This window comes from Triticum urartu, chromosome 2 (assembly GCF_003073215.2).
Source record: "Triticum urartu cultivar G1812 chromosome 2, Tu2.1, whole genome shotgun sequence".
In the NCBI taxonomy this organism is placed as follows: domain Eukaryota; kingdom Viridiplantae; phylum Streptophyta; class Magnoliopsida; order Poales; family Poaceae; genus Triticum; species Triticum urartu.
The window spans coordinates 13,502,608-13,521,566 of NC_053023.1; positions in this window are offsets into that span (position 1 = coordinate 13,502,608).

Genomic DNA, 18,959 nt, shown 5'->3' on the forward strand with positions numbered 1-18,959 from the left:
GTAGTTTTCTTCCTAGCACCAACCTGGGGAGTGCCCAACCCACTAGACATGTCTAGGCCACTCAGAACACATGGCAACGCCACGGTCACGCGAAGACCACGCGCCGGGCATGCGAGTTTACGCGCTCTAGAGATGGGGCCCTCGGCCACCGCCCAAACCTCAACGTATCGCCACCAAACCATGTATTTATGATTAAATAGGTACTTATGTACCTAGAAATGATTTTTGGAAAAAATAAATAGCAAACTATGAGGCAGCTGCAGTTTAAATTTGACCCGCTTCCAACTGAATCGGCGGAAATTTTCTGTTTCACGAGAGGTGGATCAAAACTTTTTACACCCAACCATTTTGACAATTGTTCATTAAATATGTCCTAATATTTTATAAAATTGATTTGGTCCAATTTTGCAACAATTATTTGGTAGTTCCTTCACAAAAAAACCTCCTTTCGGGCACTCGGAAAATGAAAAATGGTTTTTTCGTCCAAAGAAAATGAAAACTTCCTTAGGCAACATTGTTTGCCATTCCAATATGCACCCTTGTGCACAATATGAGATCATTTGAACAAACTATGCCACGAATGTGGCCATAAGATTGATCACTTGGCTTGAAAGCCATGAATCTTCAGAGATGATAGCTCATTTCTGAGAACACTTTTTAAAAATAATTGCCGTATTACAAGTTTGTTATTTTTCTTGGGAACTTGGCCACATATAATGACACAATGCGAAGGTTTCCCAATTTTTTGATTTTTTTTGAATTTTTTATGCTCGTTTCAAAATGCGGTCAAAACGGCGGGCTTGACCGTTCCTAGCTAGTGGTTGAATCTTGGAAAACTTTTGGTGTTTCTCTGATTAAATAGATACTTATGTACCTAGAAATGATTTTTGTAAAAAATAAATAGCGAACTATGAGGCAGCTGCAGTTCAAATTTGACCCGCTTACAACTGAATCGGCGGAAATTTGTCTTTTTCACGAGAGGTGGATCAAAACTTTTTACACCCAACCATTTTGTCAATTGTGCATTAAATATGTCCTAGTATTTTAGAAAATCGATTTGGTCCAATTTTGCAACAATTATTTGGTAGTTCCTTCACAAAAAAACCTCCTTTCGGGCACTCGGAAAATGAAAAATGGTTTTTTCGTCCAAAGAAAATGAAAAGTTCCTTAGGCAACATTGTTTGCCATTCCAATATGCACCCTTGTGCACAATATGAGATCATTTGAACAAACTATGCCACGAATTTGGCCATAAGATTGATCATTTGGCTTGAAAGCCATGAATCTTTAGAGATGATAGCTCATTTCTGAGAACACTTTTTTAAAATAATTGCCGTATTACAAGTTTGTTATTTTTCTTGGGAACTTGGCCACATATAATGACACAATGCGAAGGTTTCCCAATTTTTTGATTTTCTTTGAATTTTTTATGCCCGTTTCAAAATGCGGTCAAAACGGCGGGCTTGACCGTTCCTAGCTAGTGGTTGAATCTTGGAAAACTTTTGGTGTTTCTCTGATTAAATAGGTACTTATGTACCTAGAAATGATTTTTGGAAAAAATAAATAGCAAACTATGAGGCAACTGCAGTTCAAATTTGACCCGCTTCCAACTGAATCAGCGGAAATTTGTCTTTTTCACGAGAGGTGGATCAAAACTTTTTACACCCAACCATTTTGTCAATTGTGCATTAAATATGTCCTAGTATTTTAGAAAATTGATTTGGTCCAATTTTGCAACAATTATTTGGTAGTTCCTTCACAAAAAAACCTCCTTTCGGGCACTCGGAAAATGAAAAATGGTTTTTTCGTCCAAAGAAAATGAAAACTTCCTTAGGCAACATTGTTTGCCATTCCAATATGCACCCTTGTGCACAATATGAGATCATTTGAACAAACTATGCCACGAATGTGGCCATAAGATTGATCATTTGGCTTGAAAGCCATGAATCTTCAGAGATGATAGCTCATTTCTGAGAACACTTTTTAAAAATAATTGCCGTATTACAAGTTTGTTATTTTTCTTGGGAACTTGGCCACATATAATGACACAATGCGAAGGTTTCCCAATTTTTTGATTTTTTTTGAATTTTTTATGCCCATTTCAAAATGCGGTCAAAACGGCGGGCTTGACCGTTCCTAGCTAGTGGTTGAATCTTGGAAAACTTTTGGTGTTTCTCTGATTAAATAGATACTTATGTAACTAGAAATGATTTTTGTAAAAAATAAATAGCGAACTATGAGGCAGCTGCAGTTCAAATTTGACCCGCTTCTAGCTGAATCGACGGAAATTTTTCTTTTTCACGAGAGGTGGATCAAAACTTTATACACCCAACCATTTTGTCAATTGTGCATTAAATATGTCCTAGTATTTTAGAAAATCAATTTGGTCCAATTTTGCAACAACTATTTGGTAGTTCCTTCACAAAAAAACCTCCTTTCGGGCACTCGGAAAATAAAAAATGGTTTTTTCGTCCAAAGAAAATGAAAACTTCCTTAGGCAACATTGTTTGCCATTCCAATATGCACCCTTGTGCACAATATGAGATCATTTGAACAAACTATGCCACGAATGTGGCCATAAGATTGATCATTTGGCTTGAAAGCCGTGAATCTTCAGAGATGATAGCTCATTTCTGAGAACACTTTTTAAAAATAATTGCCGTATTACAAGTTTGTTATTTTTCTTGGGAACTTTGCCACATATAATGACACAATGCGCCCAATTTTTTGATTTTTTTTGAATTTTTTATGCCCGTTTCAAAATGCGGTCAAAACGGCGGGCTTGACCGTTCCTAGCTAGTGGTTGAATCTTGGAAAATTTTTGGTGTTTCTCTAATTAAATAGATACTTATGTACCTAGAAATGATTTTTGTAAAAAATAAATAGCGAACTATGAGGCAGCTGCAGTTCAAATTTGACCCGCTTCCAGCTGAATCGGTGGAAATTTGTCTTTTTCACGAGAGGTGGATCAAAACTTTTTACACCCAACCATTTTGTCAATTGTGCATTAAATATGTCCTAGTATTTCAGAAAATTGATTTGGTCCAATTTTGCAACAATTATTTGGTAGTTCCTTCACAAAAAAAACCTCCTTTCGGGCACTCGGAAAATTAAAAATGGTTTTTTCGTCCAAAGAAAATGAAAACTTTTGACAACCAATCATTTTGTCAATTGAACATTAAATATGGCCTAATATATTATAAAAATGATCTGGTCCCATTTTGCAACAAATATATGGTAGGTCATTTAAAAAAAACTCAATTTACACACTCGAAAAATAGAAAATGAATTTTTGACCAATTTAGATGGTCATAACGTCGTACTGTATTCTGATTGGTTCGTGGACACATCACGCGGATCATGCATCGAATACTGTCGGATGATCGTGGATCCAACGGCAGTCATCAGCCCTTCCACACCATCCCCGAAACCCTACCTCTGCCCTGTTGTAATTTTACATCCACCCCCCCCCCCCCCCCCCCGCCTGTTGGAAATATGCCCTAGAGGCAATAATAAAAGCATTATTATTATATTTCCTTATTCATGATAATTGTCTTTATTCATGCTATAATTGTGTTATCCGGAAATCGTAATACATGTGTGAATAACAGACACCAACATGTCCCCTAGTAAGCCTCTAGTTGACTAGCTCGTTGATCAACAGATAGTCATGGTTTCCTGACTATGGACATTGGATGTCATTGATAACGAGATCACATCATTAGGAGAATGATGTGATGGACAAGACCCAATCCTAAACATAGCACAAGATCGTATAGTTCGTTTGCTAGAGTTTTCCAATGTCAAGTATCTTTTCCTTAGACCATGAGATCGTGTAACTCCCGGATACCGTAGGAGTGCTTTGGGTATACCAAACGTCACAACATAACTGGGTGACTATGAAGGTAGACTACGGGTATCTCCGAAAGTGTCTTTTGGGTGACATGGATCAAGACTGGGATTTGTCACTCCGTATGACGGAGAGATATCACCGGGCCCACTCGGTAATGCATCATCATAATGAGCTCAAAGTGACCAAGTGTCTGGTCACGGGATCATGCATTACGGTACGAGTAAAGTGACTTGCCGGTAACAAGATTGAACGAGGTATTGGGATACCGACGATCGAATCTCGGGCAAGTAACATATCGATTGACAAAGGGAATTGCATACGGGGTTGATTGAATCCTCGACATCGTGGTTCATCCGATGAGATCATCGTGGAGCATGTGGGAGCCAACATGGGTATCCAGATCCCGCTGTTGGTTATTGACCGGAGAGTCGTCTCGGTCATGTCTGCTTGTCTCCCGAACCCGTAGGGTCTACACACTTAAGGTTCGGTGACGCTAGGATTGTGAAGATATGTATATGTAGTAACCCGAATGTTGTTCGGAGTCCCGGATGAGATCCCGGACGTCACGAGGAGTTCCGTAATGGTCCGGAGGTAAAGAATTATATATAGGAAGTACTGTTTCGTCCATCGGGACAAGTTTCAGGGTTATCGGTATTGTACCGGGACCACCGGAGGGGTCCCGGGGGCTCACCGGGTGGGGCCACCTGTCCCGGGGGGCCACATGGGCTGTAGGGGGTACGCCTTGGCCTAGATGGGCCAAGGGCACCAGCCCTACTAGGCCCATGCGCCTAGGTTTTCCATGGGGGAGGAGTCCACCTAGTGGAAGGCACCCCGAGGTGCCTTGGGGGGGAGGGAAACCTCCCCCTGGCCGCCGCACCTAGGAGATTGGATCTCCTAGGCTGCGCACCACCCCCCCCTTGGCCCTCCTATATATATTGGGGGAGAGGAGGGACTTGACACCCCAGCCCCTGGCGCCTCCCTCTCTCCCCATTACGTCTCTCCCTCTTGTAGCATAGGCGAAGCCCTGCTACTGTGACGCCCTGCATCCACCACCACGCCGTCGTGCTGCTGGATCTTCACCAACCTCGCCTTCCCCCTTGCTGGATCAAGAAGGAGGAGACGTCTCCCGTCCCGTACGTGTGTTGAACGCGGAGGTGCCGTCCGTTCGGCGCTTGGTCATCGGTGATTTGGATCACGTCGTGTTCGACTACATCATCACCGTTCTTTTGAACGCTTCCGTGCGCGATCTACAAAGGTATGTAGATGCATCCAATGACTCGTTGCTAGATGAACTCCTAGATGATCTTGGTGAAACGAGTAGGAATTTTTTTTGTTTTCTGCAACGTTCCCCAACAGTGGCATCATGAGCTAGGTCTATGCGTAGTTCTTCTTGCGCGAGTAGAACACAATTTGTTGTGGGCGTAGATTTGTCAACTTTCTTGCCGCTACTAGTCTTATCTTGCTTCAGCGGTATTGTGTGATGAAGCGGCCCGGACCAACCTTACACGTACGCTTACGTGAGACCGGTTCCACCGACTAACATGCACTAGTTGCATAAGGTGGCTGGCGGGTGTCTGTCTCTCCCACTTTAGTTGGAGCGGATTCGATGAATAGGGTCCTTATGAAGGGTAAATAGAAGTTGAAAAATCGCGTTGTGGCTTTAACGTAGGTAAGAAGACGTTCTTGCTAGAACCCTAATTCAGCCACGTAAAACTTGCAACAACAATTAGAGGACGTCTAACTTGTTTTTGCAGCAAGTGGTTTGTGATATGATATGGCCAAAGTTGTGATGAATGATGAATGATCTATATGTGATGTATGAGATGTTCATGCTATTGTAATAGGATTCACGACTTGCATGTCGATGAGTATGACAACCGGCAGGAGCCATAGGAGTTGTCTTTATTCTTTTATATGACCTGCGTGTCATTGAGAAACGCCATGTAAATTACTTTACTTTATTGCTAAACGCGTTAGCCATAGTAGTAGAAGTAATAGTTGGCGAGCAACTTCATGGAGACACGATGATGGAGATCATGGTGTCAAGCCGGTGACAAGATGATCATGGAGCCCCAAGATGGAGATCAAAGGAGCTATGTGATATTGGCCATATCATGTCACGTTTATTATTTGATTGCATGTGATGTTTATCATGTTTTGCATCTTGTTTACTTAGAACTACGGTAGTAAATAAGATGATCCCTCATAACAATTTCAAGAAGTGTTCTCCCCTAACTGTGCACCGTTGCTAAAGTTCGTCGTTTCTAAGCACGCCGTGATGATCGGGTGTGATGGATCCTTACGTTCACATACAATGGGTGTTGACAAGCCTAGCATGTACAGACATGGCCTCGGAACACATGCAAAACACTTAGGGTTAACTTGACGAGCCTAGCATGTACAAACATGGCCTTCGAACACAGAAGACCGAAAGGTCGAGCATGAGTCGTATAGAAGATACGATCAACATGAAGATGTTCACCGACGTTGACTAGTCCGTCTCACGTGATGATCGGACACGGTCTAGTTAACTCGGATCATGTAATACTTAGATGATTAGAGGGATGTCTAATCTAAGTGGGAGTTCATTCATAATTTGATTAGATGAACTTAATTATCATGAACTTAGTCTAAAATCTTTACAATATGTCTTGTAAATCAAATGGCCAACGTAGTCCTCAACTTCAACGCGTTCCTAGAGAAAACCAAGCTGAAAGACGATGGCAGCAACTATACGGACTGGGTCCGGAACCTGAGGATCATCCTCATAGCTGCCAAGAAAGATTATGTCCTACAAGCACCGCTAGGTGAAGCTCCCGTCCCACAGAACCAAGACGTTATGAACGCTTGGCAGACACGTGTTGACGACTACTCCCTCGTTCAGTGCGGCATGCTTTACAGCTTAGAGCCGGGGCTCCAAAAACGTTTTGAGAGACATGGAGCATATGAGATGTTCGAAGAGCTGAAAATGGTTTTTCAAGCTCATGCCCGGATCGAGAGATATGAAGTCTCCGACAAGTTCTTCAGCTGTAAGATGGAGGAAAACAGTTCTATCAGTGAGCACATACTCACTATGTCTGGGTTGCATAACCGCTTGACTCAGCTGGGAGTTAATCTCCCGGATGATGCGGTCATTGACGGAATCCTCCAGTCGCTTCCACCAAGCTACAAGAGCTTTGTGATGAACTTCAATATGCAGGGGATGGAGAAGACCATTCCTGAAGTATTTGCTATGCTGAAATCAGCAGAGGTAGAAGTCAAGAAGGAACATCAAGTGTTGATGGTCAATAAAACCACTAAGTTCAAGAAAGGCAAGGGTAAAAAGAGCTTCAAGAAGGACGGCAAGGGAGTTGCCGCGCCCGGCAAGCAAGCTGCCGGGAAGAAGCCAAAGAATGGACCCAAGCCCAACTGAGTGCTTTTATTGCAAGGAAAGTGGTCACTGGAAGCGGAACTGCCCCAAATACTTAGCAGACAAGAAGGCCGGCAAAACAAAAGGTATATGTGATATACATGTAATTGATGTGTACCTTACCAGTACTCGTAGTAACTCCTGGGTATTTGATACCGGTGCCGTTGCTCATATTTGTAACACACAGCAGGAGCTGCGGAATAAACGGAGACTGGCGAAGGACGAGGTGACGATGCGCGTCGGGAATGGTTCCAAGGTCGATGTGATCGCCGTCGGCACGCTACCTCTGCATTTACCTACGGGATTAGTTATAAACCTCAATAATTGTTATTTAGTGCCAAGTTTGAGCATGAACATTGTATCAGGATCTCGTTTAATTCGAGATGGCTACTCATTTAAATCTGAGAATAATGGTTGTTCTATTTATATGAGAGATATGTTTTATGGTCATGCTCCGATGGTGAATGGTTTATTCTTTATTAATCTCGAGCGTAATGCTACACATGTTCATAATGTGAGTACCAAAAGATGTAAAGTTGGTAATGATAGTACCACATACTTGTGGCACTGCCGCCTTGGTCACATAGGTGTCAAACGCATGAAGAAGCTCCATACAGATGGACTTTTAGAGTCTCTTGATTATGAATCATTTGACACGTGCGAACCATGCCTCATGGGTAAAATGACCAAGACTCCGTTCTCAGGAACAATGGAGCGAGCAACCAACTTATTGGAAATCATACATACTGATGTGTGCGGTCCAATGAGTGTTGAGGCTCGCGGTGGCTATCGTTATGTTCTCACCCTCACTGATGACTTGAGTAGATATGGGTATATCTACTTAATGAAACACAAGTCTAAAACCTTTGAAAAGTTTAAGGAATTTCAGAGTGAGGTTGAGAATCAACGTGACAGAAAAATCAAGTTTCTACGATCAGATCGTGGAGGAGAATACTTGAGTCACGAATTTGGCACACACTTAAGAAAATGTGGAATAGTTTCACAACTCACGCCGCCTGGAACACCTCAGCGTAACGGTGTGTCCGAACGTCGTAATCGCACTCTATTAGATATGGTGCGATCTATGATGTCTCTTACCGATTTACCGCTATCTTTTTGGGGCTATGCTTTAGAGACTGCCGCATTCACTTTAAATAGGGCTCCGTCGAAATCCGTTGAGACGACACCATATGAATTATGGTTTGGGAAGAAACCTAAGCTGTCGTTTCTAAAAGTTTGGGGATGCGATGCTTATGTCAAGAAACTTCAACCTGAAAAGCTCGAACCCAAGTCGGAAAAATGCGTCTTCATAGGATACCCAAAAGAAACTATTGGGTACACCTTCTACCTCAGATCCGAAGGCAAGATCTTTGTGCCAAGAATGGGTCCTTTCTAGAGAAAGAGTTTCTCTCGAAAGAAGTAAGTGGGTGGAAAGTAGAGCTTGATGAAGTATTACCTCTTGAACCGGATAATGGCGCAACTCAAGAAAATGTTCCTGAGGTGCCTGCACCGACTAGAGAGGAAGTTAATGATAATAATCAAGATACTTCTGATCAAGCTCCTACTGAAATTCGAAGGTCCACAAGGACACGTTCCGCACCAGAATGGTACGGCAACCCTGTCTTGGAAATCATGTTGTTAGACAACGGTGAACCTTCGAACTATGAAGAAGCGATGGCGGGCCCGGATTCCGACAAATGGCTAGAAGCCATGAAATCCGAGATAGGATCCATGTATTAAAATGAAGTATGGACTTTGACTGACTTGCCCGTTGAACAGCGAGCCATAGAAAATAAATGGATCTTTAAGAAGAAGACAGACGCGGATGGTAATGTGACCATCTATAAAGCTCGACTTGTCGCTAAGGGTTATCGACAAGTTCAAGGGGTTGACTACGATGAGACTTTCTCACCGGTAGCGAAGCTGAAGTCCGTCCGAATCATGTTAGCAATTGCCGCATTCTACGATTATGAGATATGGCAAATGGACGTCAAAACGGCATTCCTTAATGGTTTCCTTAAGGAAGAATTGTATATGATGCAGCCGGAAGGTTTTGTCGATCCTAAGAATGCTGACAAGGTGTGCAAGCTCCAACGCTCGATTTATGGGCTGGTGCAAGCATCTCGGAGTTGGAATATTCGCTTTGATGAGATGATCAAAGCGTTTGGGTTTACACAGACTTATGGAGAAGCCTGCGTTTACAAGAAAGTGAGTGGGAGCTCTGTAGCATTTCTCATATTATATGTGGATGACATACTTTTGATGGGAAATGATATAGAACTCTTGGACAGCATTAAGGCCTACTTGAATAAGAGTTTTTCAATGAAGGACCTTGGAGAAGCTGCTTATATATTAGGCATCAAAATCTATAGAGATAGATCGAGACGCCTCATAGGTCTTTCACAAAGTACATACCTTGATAAGATATTGAAGAAGTTCAATATGGATCAATCTAAGAAGGGGTTCTTGCCTGTGTTACAAGGTATGAAATTGAGCTTAGCTCAATGTCCGACCACGGCAGAAGATATAGAAGAGATGAGCGTCATCCCCTATGCATCAGCCATAGGTTCTATTATGTATGCCATGCTGTGTACCAGACCTGATGTAAACCTTGCCGTAAGTTTGGTAGGAAGGTACCAAAGTAATCCTGGCAAGGAACACTGGACAGCGGTCAAGAATATCCTGAAGTACCTGAAAAGGACTAAGGAAATGTTTCTCGTTTATGGAGGTGACGAAGAGCTCGTCGTAAAGGGTTACGTCGACGCTAGCTTTGACACAGATCTGGATGACTCTAAGTCACAAACCGGATACGTGTATATTTTGAATGGTGGGGCAGTAAGCTGGTGCAGTTGCAAGCAAAGCGTCGTGGTGGGATCTACATGTGAAGCGGAGTACATGGCAGCCTCGGAGGCAGCACATGAAGCAATATGGGTGAAGGAGTTCATCACCGACCTAGGAGTCATACCCAATGCGTCGGGGCCGATCAAGCTCTTCTGTGACAACACTGGAGCTATTGCTCTTGCCAAGGAGCCCAGGTTTCACAAGAAGACAAGGCACATCAAGCGTCGCTTCAACTCCATTCGTGAAAATGTTCAAGATGGAGACATAGAGATTTGTAAAGTACATACGGACCTGAATGTAGCGGATCCGTTGACTAAACCTCTCCCTAGAGCAAAACATGATCAACACCAGAATTCCATGGGTGTTCGATTCATCACAATGTAACTAGATTATTGACTCTAGTGCAAGTGGGAGACTGTTGGAAATATGCCCTAGAGGCAATAATAAAAGCATTATTATTATATTTCCTTATTCATGATAATTGTCTTTATTCATGCTATAATTGTGTTATCCGGAAATCGTAATACATGTGTGAATAACAGACACCAACATGTCCCTAGTAAGCCTCTAGTTGACTAGCTCGTTGATCAACAGATAGTCATGGTTTCCTGACTATGGACATTGGATGTCATTGATAACGAGATCACATCATTAGGAGAATGATGTGATGGACAAGACCCAATCCTAAACATAGCACAAGATCGTATAGTTCGTTTGCTAGAGTTTTCCAATGTCAAGTATCTTTTCCTTAGACCATGAGATCGTGTAACTCCCGGATACCGTAGGAGTGCTTTGGGTATACCAAACATCACAACGTAACTGGGTGACTATAAAGGTAGACTACGGGTATCTCCGAAAGTGTCTTTTGGGTGACATGGATCAAGACTGGGATTTGTCACTCCGTATGACGGAGAGATATCACCGGGCCCACTCGGTAATGCATCATCATAATGAGCTCAAAGTGACCAAGTGTCTGGTCACGGGATCATGCGTTACGGTACGAGTAAAGTGACTTGCCGGTAACGAGATTGAACGAGGTATTGGGATACCGACGATCGAATCTCGGGCAAGTAACATATCGATTGACAAAGGGAATTGCATACGGGGTTGATTGAATCCTCGACATCATGGTTCATCCGATGAGATCATCATGGAGCATGTGGGAGCCAACATGGGTATCCAGATCCCGCTGTTGGTTATTGACCGGAGAGTCGTCTCGGTCATGTCTGCTTGTCTCTCGAACCCGTAGGGTCTACACACTTAAGGTTCGGTGACGCTAGGGTTGTGAAGATATGTATATGCAGTAACCCGAATGTTGTTCGGAGTCCCGGATGAGATCCCGGACGTCACGAGGAGTTCCGGAATGGTCCGGAGGTAAAGAATTATATATAGGAAGTGCTATTTCGGCCATCGGGACAAGTTTCGGGGTTATCGGTATTGTACCGGGACCACCGGAGGGGTCCCGGGGGCTCACCGGGTGGGGCCACCTGTCCCGGGGGGGCACATGGGCTGTAGGGGGTACGCCTTGGCCTAGATGGGCCAAGGGCACCAGCCCTACTAGGCCCATGCGCCTAGGTTTTCCATGGGGGAGGAGTCCACCTAGTGGAAGGCACCCCGAGGTGCCTTGGGGGGGAGGGAAACCTCCTCCTGGCCGCCGCACCTAGGAGATTGGATCTCCTAGGCTGCGCACCACCCCCCCTTGGCCCTCCTATATATAGTGGGGGAGAGGAGGGACTTGACACCCCAGCCCCTGGCGCCTCCCTCTCTCCCCGTTACGTCTCTCCCTCTTGTAGCATAGGCGAAGCCCTGCTACTGTGACGCCCTGCATCCACCACCACGCCGTCGTGCTGCTGGATCTTCACCAACCTCTCCTTCCCCCTTGCTGGATCAAGAAGGAGGAGACGTCTCCCGTCCCGTACGTGTGTTGAACGCGGAGGTGCCGTCCGTTCGGCGCTTGGTCATCGGTGATTTGGATCACGTCGTGTTCGACTACATCATCACCGTTCTTTTGAACGCTTCCGTGCGCGATCTACAAAGGTATGTAGATGCATCCAATGACTCGTTGCTAGATGAACTCCTAGATGATCTTGGTGAAACGAGTAGGAAATTTTTTTTGTTTTCTGCAACGTTCCCCAACACCGCCTCCTTTCTTTCCCTCGCTCTCTTCTCCTCCTCTCCCCTTCCAGATCCGCCCGCACGCCACTCCTCCTCCCTTCCAGATCGCAGCCGCCACCTCCTCCTTTCTAGATCGCCGCCTCCACCTCCCTCCGGCCGAGCTTCCCGCTGTCCATGGCCTTCCCCATGCCCTCCTCCTATCTCCCACCCCCTTCCCTCACCGCGAGCCCTTCTCCCCCGCGAGCTCTCTCTCTCTCCCTCCCGCGACTCCTCTTCTCCACTCGATTCCGGCGAGTTGAGGCGGCTCTCGCCGGCGCGCAGCACACCCCGGGCTCCCCTCACGGAGCTCTTCCCCCCTCCCGTCAGATCCGTGTCTCGCACCCTCTAGTGCAAGCCCGCAACATCACCCGTGGCTAGGGTTCCGGCCGCCACTTTAACTTCGTCGGGATCTGCCACATGCGACGAAGTCGAGGCCAGAGGTGGCCGGATCTAGCACCGGTAAGCCCCTCCCCGCCTTCTTCGTGCAGCATCTCCTCACCTCACCTCGTCTCATGCTCCTTTTGTAGATATGTGTTCACCATGTTCCTGGTCTCCGGCTATGGTGAGGGGCGGGAGCATGCGCCGGAGTTCACCCCCCCCGGGGGGGGGGGGGGGGTGGCCTCCTCCTGCGGGAGGCGGCCGGGAGCACTGGGCTTGGATCACGGACGTCGACATCATCTTCTCCGACTCAGACTAGGGCACCGCTGCTCCCGTCTCCAGTCCCTTGCCATTAGAGCATGGACGCCACTGCTCCCGCCTCCAGTCCTGACAGGTGACAGCCGACGCCCTCATCTCCTCCAGCACTGGTTGTCCCTGTTTCCAGTGCCGATCCTGGCCTCGTGGGTGAATTCTTGGAGAATCATTGCTTCCTGGTTTCCGCTTATACACTGAATCTCTGAACTTGTTGTCCATGTTATAGTGTGTGCTTGCTTGCACAGCTTTGTACTATCAAAATAGAGTGCGTGCTTGCTTGCTGTCCATTCAACATGGGAATCATGCGGGTTAGTTTGGTTTATTTGGTTCTGTTGTTGCTTTGGGCTAGTTTGGTACGTATGGGTTCAAATGGGTGCTTAATAGGAACGGACTGGATTGGTCTATGTTGAACAGAAAATCGAACTGGACTGGGGTGGTTTGGTTTGATGTCGTACAAACTGAAATGGTCTGAACCCGGGGGTTCAACCGGCACTGCCGCACCAATCGCAACCCACATGAACAAACTAATCCCAATGCTCAAGTGTCTCTCTGTGTTGAGAGTGGATGTGTTGACGCCCAGGACATGTTAGTACTGTAACCTGTAAGCTGTAAGCTGTAACTGATGTAATCCTGACGTAATGAAAATTGCTTTGAGGATCTGTCAATTATACAGAGCTCTCCATGCCCAAGCTGAGAAATTCTTGTTGTCAATCTCTTTGATGCCATCATTTTCTTACCATCATATTATATATGCCGCTCAACATTCAACCTGCTTTAATCTGTACTAGTATTCAGTTTGTACCTCATCTAGCACACTGCCTAAAATTGCCACTATTCTTTCAATGAAATTAGTAGAATTACCTTGTGATTCCTCTGTTTGCTTCACATTATGGTTGCTCTACTGCTAGTGTCTTACTAGCTTGTTTTGACTCATCGTGTTCCCGCTTGTAGTTGATTTTCCATGTGCCTAAGTATATGGGTAGTAAACGTGCAAGCAAACATTTGAACTCAAACCCATCCATGCTATGTACTATACTATACTGAAGAAGTAATGTAGATGAATATATATGCAGTTTTTGAAACCATCCTCTAATCTTTGCTTGTTTTTACAGTTTGGTGCTACAGTTTAAACCATCACCTAATCTGTGCCTTATCTAGAAATTTTGGCATGAAATTAAATCTGGCTGCTTGTTTACATTCAAAGTCCATATATATGATGCTGAAATAAATGAACACCATATATAGAGAACTAGTACTAATTTATGTTCTGAACATGCATGGTTTGAAATGTCTAAATCAAAGTCATCTTGTATTGTTTCTGGTTGATTTTGTTGTGCTGATTGCTCACAAAAAATATATATCTTTCAGACTTGATACATAAAGGACCGCAAGAGATTATATGGCAGGATACTGGACAGTAACCGTGTCAAGTCCTCCATTCAAGCAAAGTCCAAGGATCGGTCTGAGATGGAGTAGTTTGTCCTGCCTGTGCAATGTTCTTTCCAGCATCTCAGTGTGTACTCTAATTACTGGAGTATTCTGTAGATTCTTTTCAATTAAACTACTCCAGAGATGAGTCTTTTCCATTAACTAAATCTAAATGAAACATTAGATGAAACTTGCCAGAGATTATTTAAATATTGCAGTAACTATTTGACACACATATTGTCATGCATCAGTAGTAGCATTAGTTGAAACTTTTATAGTAGGACTTGCTGTTATAGTGGGACTTATCTCTGTAATTTAGCCAAACTTCATGTCACATGTACTAGTGTGCTAAAACTACTACTTTGTTTTAAACAAGTACTAATGTTTTGGTAGGACAAGAAGTTTCAAATTCTTATGCTGGTTTATGTTCTCTTTTTAGGTTATGAGAAGATATGCTGTTGGAAATAACTTTTGCTAATAATCCTTTGTTTTAAACAAGTACTAATGTTTTGGTAGGACAAGAAGTTTCAAATTCTTATGCTGGTTTATGTTCTCTTTTTAGGTTATGAGAAGATATGCTGCTGGAAATAACTTTTGCTAATAATCCTTTGTTTTAAACAAGTACTAATGTTTTGGTAGGACAAGAAGTTTCAAATTCTTATGCTGGTTTAATGTTCTCTTTTTAGGTTATGAGAAGATATGCTGCTGGAAAGATGCTCTTAGTAAACTGGAAGGGTTGCAACCAAATCCAATTGACAACATGGCAGTGGTCTCTGAATATCTAAGCTAGTGATCATCTTTTCAGCGATTCCTTTTCTGTTTGGCCTTCTCGTAGGTAGTGTACATTAGTTGTCTGTTGGAGTTGTGATGGCAGTATATCTTCTTTGTTGCTTCGCTGTCGTTTGATATAGATGGCATTCTTTTAGTTGCTATTGCTTATGTATAGATAATCTGATGAAGATGTATGGGCTAGGCCCATGTAGCTAGCGAAAATTAACTGAAAAAAACATAAAATGGGCTGAATTAATGGGCTCGGCCCATGTAAAACCCCCAATTGGACCGGGCTGATTTTAACCAACGACCTTTTCAATTCGTCGCAATTTTGCCACGTCAGATTGCCACGTCGGATCCGACATGGCCTGGGGAGAGAGCTAGCGACAAAAACAGAAGGTCATAGGATCAACGACCTTTTGTTAAAGGTCGCTATAGTCAGTTTACGACCGCCAGCTTTTGACCTTCTGTTTTTGGTCACAAAAAGGTCGTAAATGGAAATTTGTGACCTTTCAGTGACCAATAGTGGTGGTCACAAGTTGACATATTTCTTGTAGTGTAGTCTCTATTCATTCTGCAACTCCCGTTTCGAGTTACTAATCTTAGCAACTGAACTAGTATCAAATACTGAGGGTTTGCTAAAAACACTAGTAAAGTACACATCAATAACATGTATATCAAATATACTTATGTTCACTTTGCCATCCCTCTTATCCGCCAATCACTTGGGGTAGATCCGCTTCCAGTGACCAGTCCCTTTGCAGTAGAAGCACTTAGTCTCAGGCTTAGGACTAGACTTGGGCTTATTCACTTGAGCAGCAACTTGCTTGCTGTTCTTCTTGAAGTTCCCCTTCTTCCCTCTGCCCTTTTCTTGAAACTAGTGATCTTGTCAACCATCAACACTTGATGTTTTTCTTGATTTCTACCTTCGTTGATTTCAGCATCACGAAGAGCTTGGGAGTTGTTTCCGTTATCCCTTACATATTATAGTTCATCACGAAGTTCTACTAACTTGGTGATGGTGACTAGAGAATTCTGTCAATCACTATCTTATCTGGAAGATTAACTCCCACTTGATTCAAGCGATTGTAGTACCCAGACAATCTGAGCACATGCTCACTAGTTGAGCGATTCTCCTCCATCTTTTAGCTATAGAACTTGTTGGAGATTTCATATCTCTCAACTCGGGTATTTGCTTGAAATATTAACTTCAACTCCTGGAACATCTCATATGGTCCATGACGTTCAAAACGTCTTTGAAGTCCCGATTCTAAGCCATTAAGCATGGTGCACTTAAACTATCAAGTACTCATCATATTGAGCTAGCCAAACGTCCATAACGTCTGCATCTGCTCCTGCAATAGGTCTGTCACCTAGCGGTGCATCAAGGACATAATTCTTCTGTGCAGCAATGAGGATAAACCTCAGATCACGGATCCAATCCGCATCATTGCTACTAACATCTTTCAACACAATTTTCTCTAGGAACATATCCAAATAAGCATATGAAAGCAACAACGCGAGCTATTGATCTACAACATAGATATGCTAATACTACCAGGACAAAGTTCATGATAAATTAAAGTTCAATTAATCATATTACTTAAGAACTCCCACTTAGATAGACATCCCTCTAATCCTCTAAGTGATCACGTGATCCAAATCAACTAAACCATGTCCGATCATCACGTGAGATGGAGCAGTTTCATTGGTGAACATCACTATGTTGATCATATCTACTATATGATTCATGCTCGACCTTTTGGTCTCCGTGTTCCGAGGCCATATCTGTATATGCTTGGCTCGTCAAGTATAACCTGAGTATTCCGCGTGCGCAACTGTTTTGCACCCGTTGTATTTGAACGTAGAGCCTATCACACCCGATCATCACGTGGTGTCTCAGCACGAAGAACTTTCGCAACGGTGCATACTCAGGGTGAACACTTCTTGATAATTTAGTGAGAGATCATCTTATAATGCTACCGTCAATCAAAGCAAGATAAGATGCATAAAAAGATAAACATCACATGCAATCAATATAAGTGATATGATATGGCCATAATCATCTTGTGCCTGTGATCTCCATCTCCGAAGCACTGTCATGATCACCATCGTCACCGACGCGACACCTTGATCTCCATCGTAGCATCGTTGTCGTCTCGCCAATCTTATGCTTCTACGACTATCACTACCGTTTAGTAATAAAGTAAAGCATTACATCGCGATTGCATTGCATACAATAAAGCGACAACCATATGGCTCCTGCCAGTTGCCGATAACTCGGTTACAAAACATGATCATCTCATACAATAGAATTCAGCATCATGCCTTGACCATATCACATCACAACATGCCCTGCAAAAACAAGTTAGACGTCCTCTACTTTGTTGTTGCATGTTTTACGTGGCTGCTACGGGCTTAAGTAAGAACCAATCTCACCTACGCATCAAAACCACAACGATAGTTTGTCAAATAGACTCCGTTTTAACCTTCGCAAGGACCGGGCGTAGCCATACTTGGTTCAACTAAAGTTGGAGAGACAGTCGCCCGCAAGCCATCTATGTGCAAAGCACGTCGAGGGAACCGGTTTCGCGTAAGCGTACGCGTAAGGTTGGTCCGGGTCGTCTCGTCCAACAATACCGCCGAACCAAAGTATGACATGCTGGTAGGCAGTATGACTTGTATCGTCCACAACTCACTTGTGTTCTACTCGTGCATATAACATCAACATAAATAACCTAGGCTCTGATACCATTGTTGGGTTTCGTAGTAATTTCAAAAAATTTCCTACGCACACGCAAGATCATGTGATGCATAGCAACGAGGGGGAGAGTGTTGTCTACGTACCCAACGCAGACCGACTGCGGAAGCGATGACACGACGTAGAGGAAGTAGTCGTACGTCTTCACGATCCAACCGATCAAGCACGGAAACTACGGCACCTCCGAGTTCGAGCACACGTTCAGCTCGATGACGATCCCCGGACTCCGATCCAGCAAAGTGTCGGGGAAGAGTTCCGTAAGCACCACGGCGTGGTGACGATCTTGATGAACTACAGCAGCAGGGCTTCGCCTAAACTCCGCTACAGTATTATCGAGGTATATGATGGCAGGGGGCACCGCACACGGCTAAGGAATAGATCACGTGGATCAACTTGTGTGTCTAGAGGTGCCCCCTGCCTCCGTATATAAAGGAGTAGAGGGGGGAGGCTGGCCGGCCAAGGAGGAGGGCGCAGGAGAGTCCTACTCCCTCTGGGAGTAGGATTCCCCCCCCCCAATCCTAGTCGGAATAGGATTCGCGGAGGGGGAAAAGAGGAGGAGGGGGCCGGCCACCTCTCCTAGTCCTAATAGGACTAGGGGAAGGGGGAGGCGCGCAGCCCATCTAGGGCAGCCCCTTCTCTTTTCCACTAAGGCCCACTATGGCCCATATAGCTCCCGGGGGGTTCCGGTAACCCTCCCGGTATTCCGGTAAAATCCCGATTTCACCCGGAACACTTCCGATATCCAAACATAGGCTTCCAATATATCAATCTTTATGTCTCGACCATTTCGAGACTCCTCGTCATGTCCATGATCACATCCGGGACTCCGAACAACATTCGGTACATCAAAATGCATAAACTCATAATATAACTGTCATCGTAACCTTAAGCGTGCGGACCCTACGGGTTCGAGAACAATGTAGACATGACCGAGACACGTCTCCGGTCAATAACCAATAGCGGGACCTGGATGCCCATATTGGCTCCTACATATTCTACGAAGATCTTTATCGGTCAGACCGCATAACAACATACGTTGTTCCCTTTGT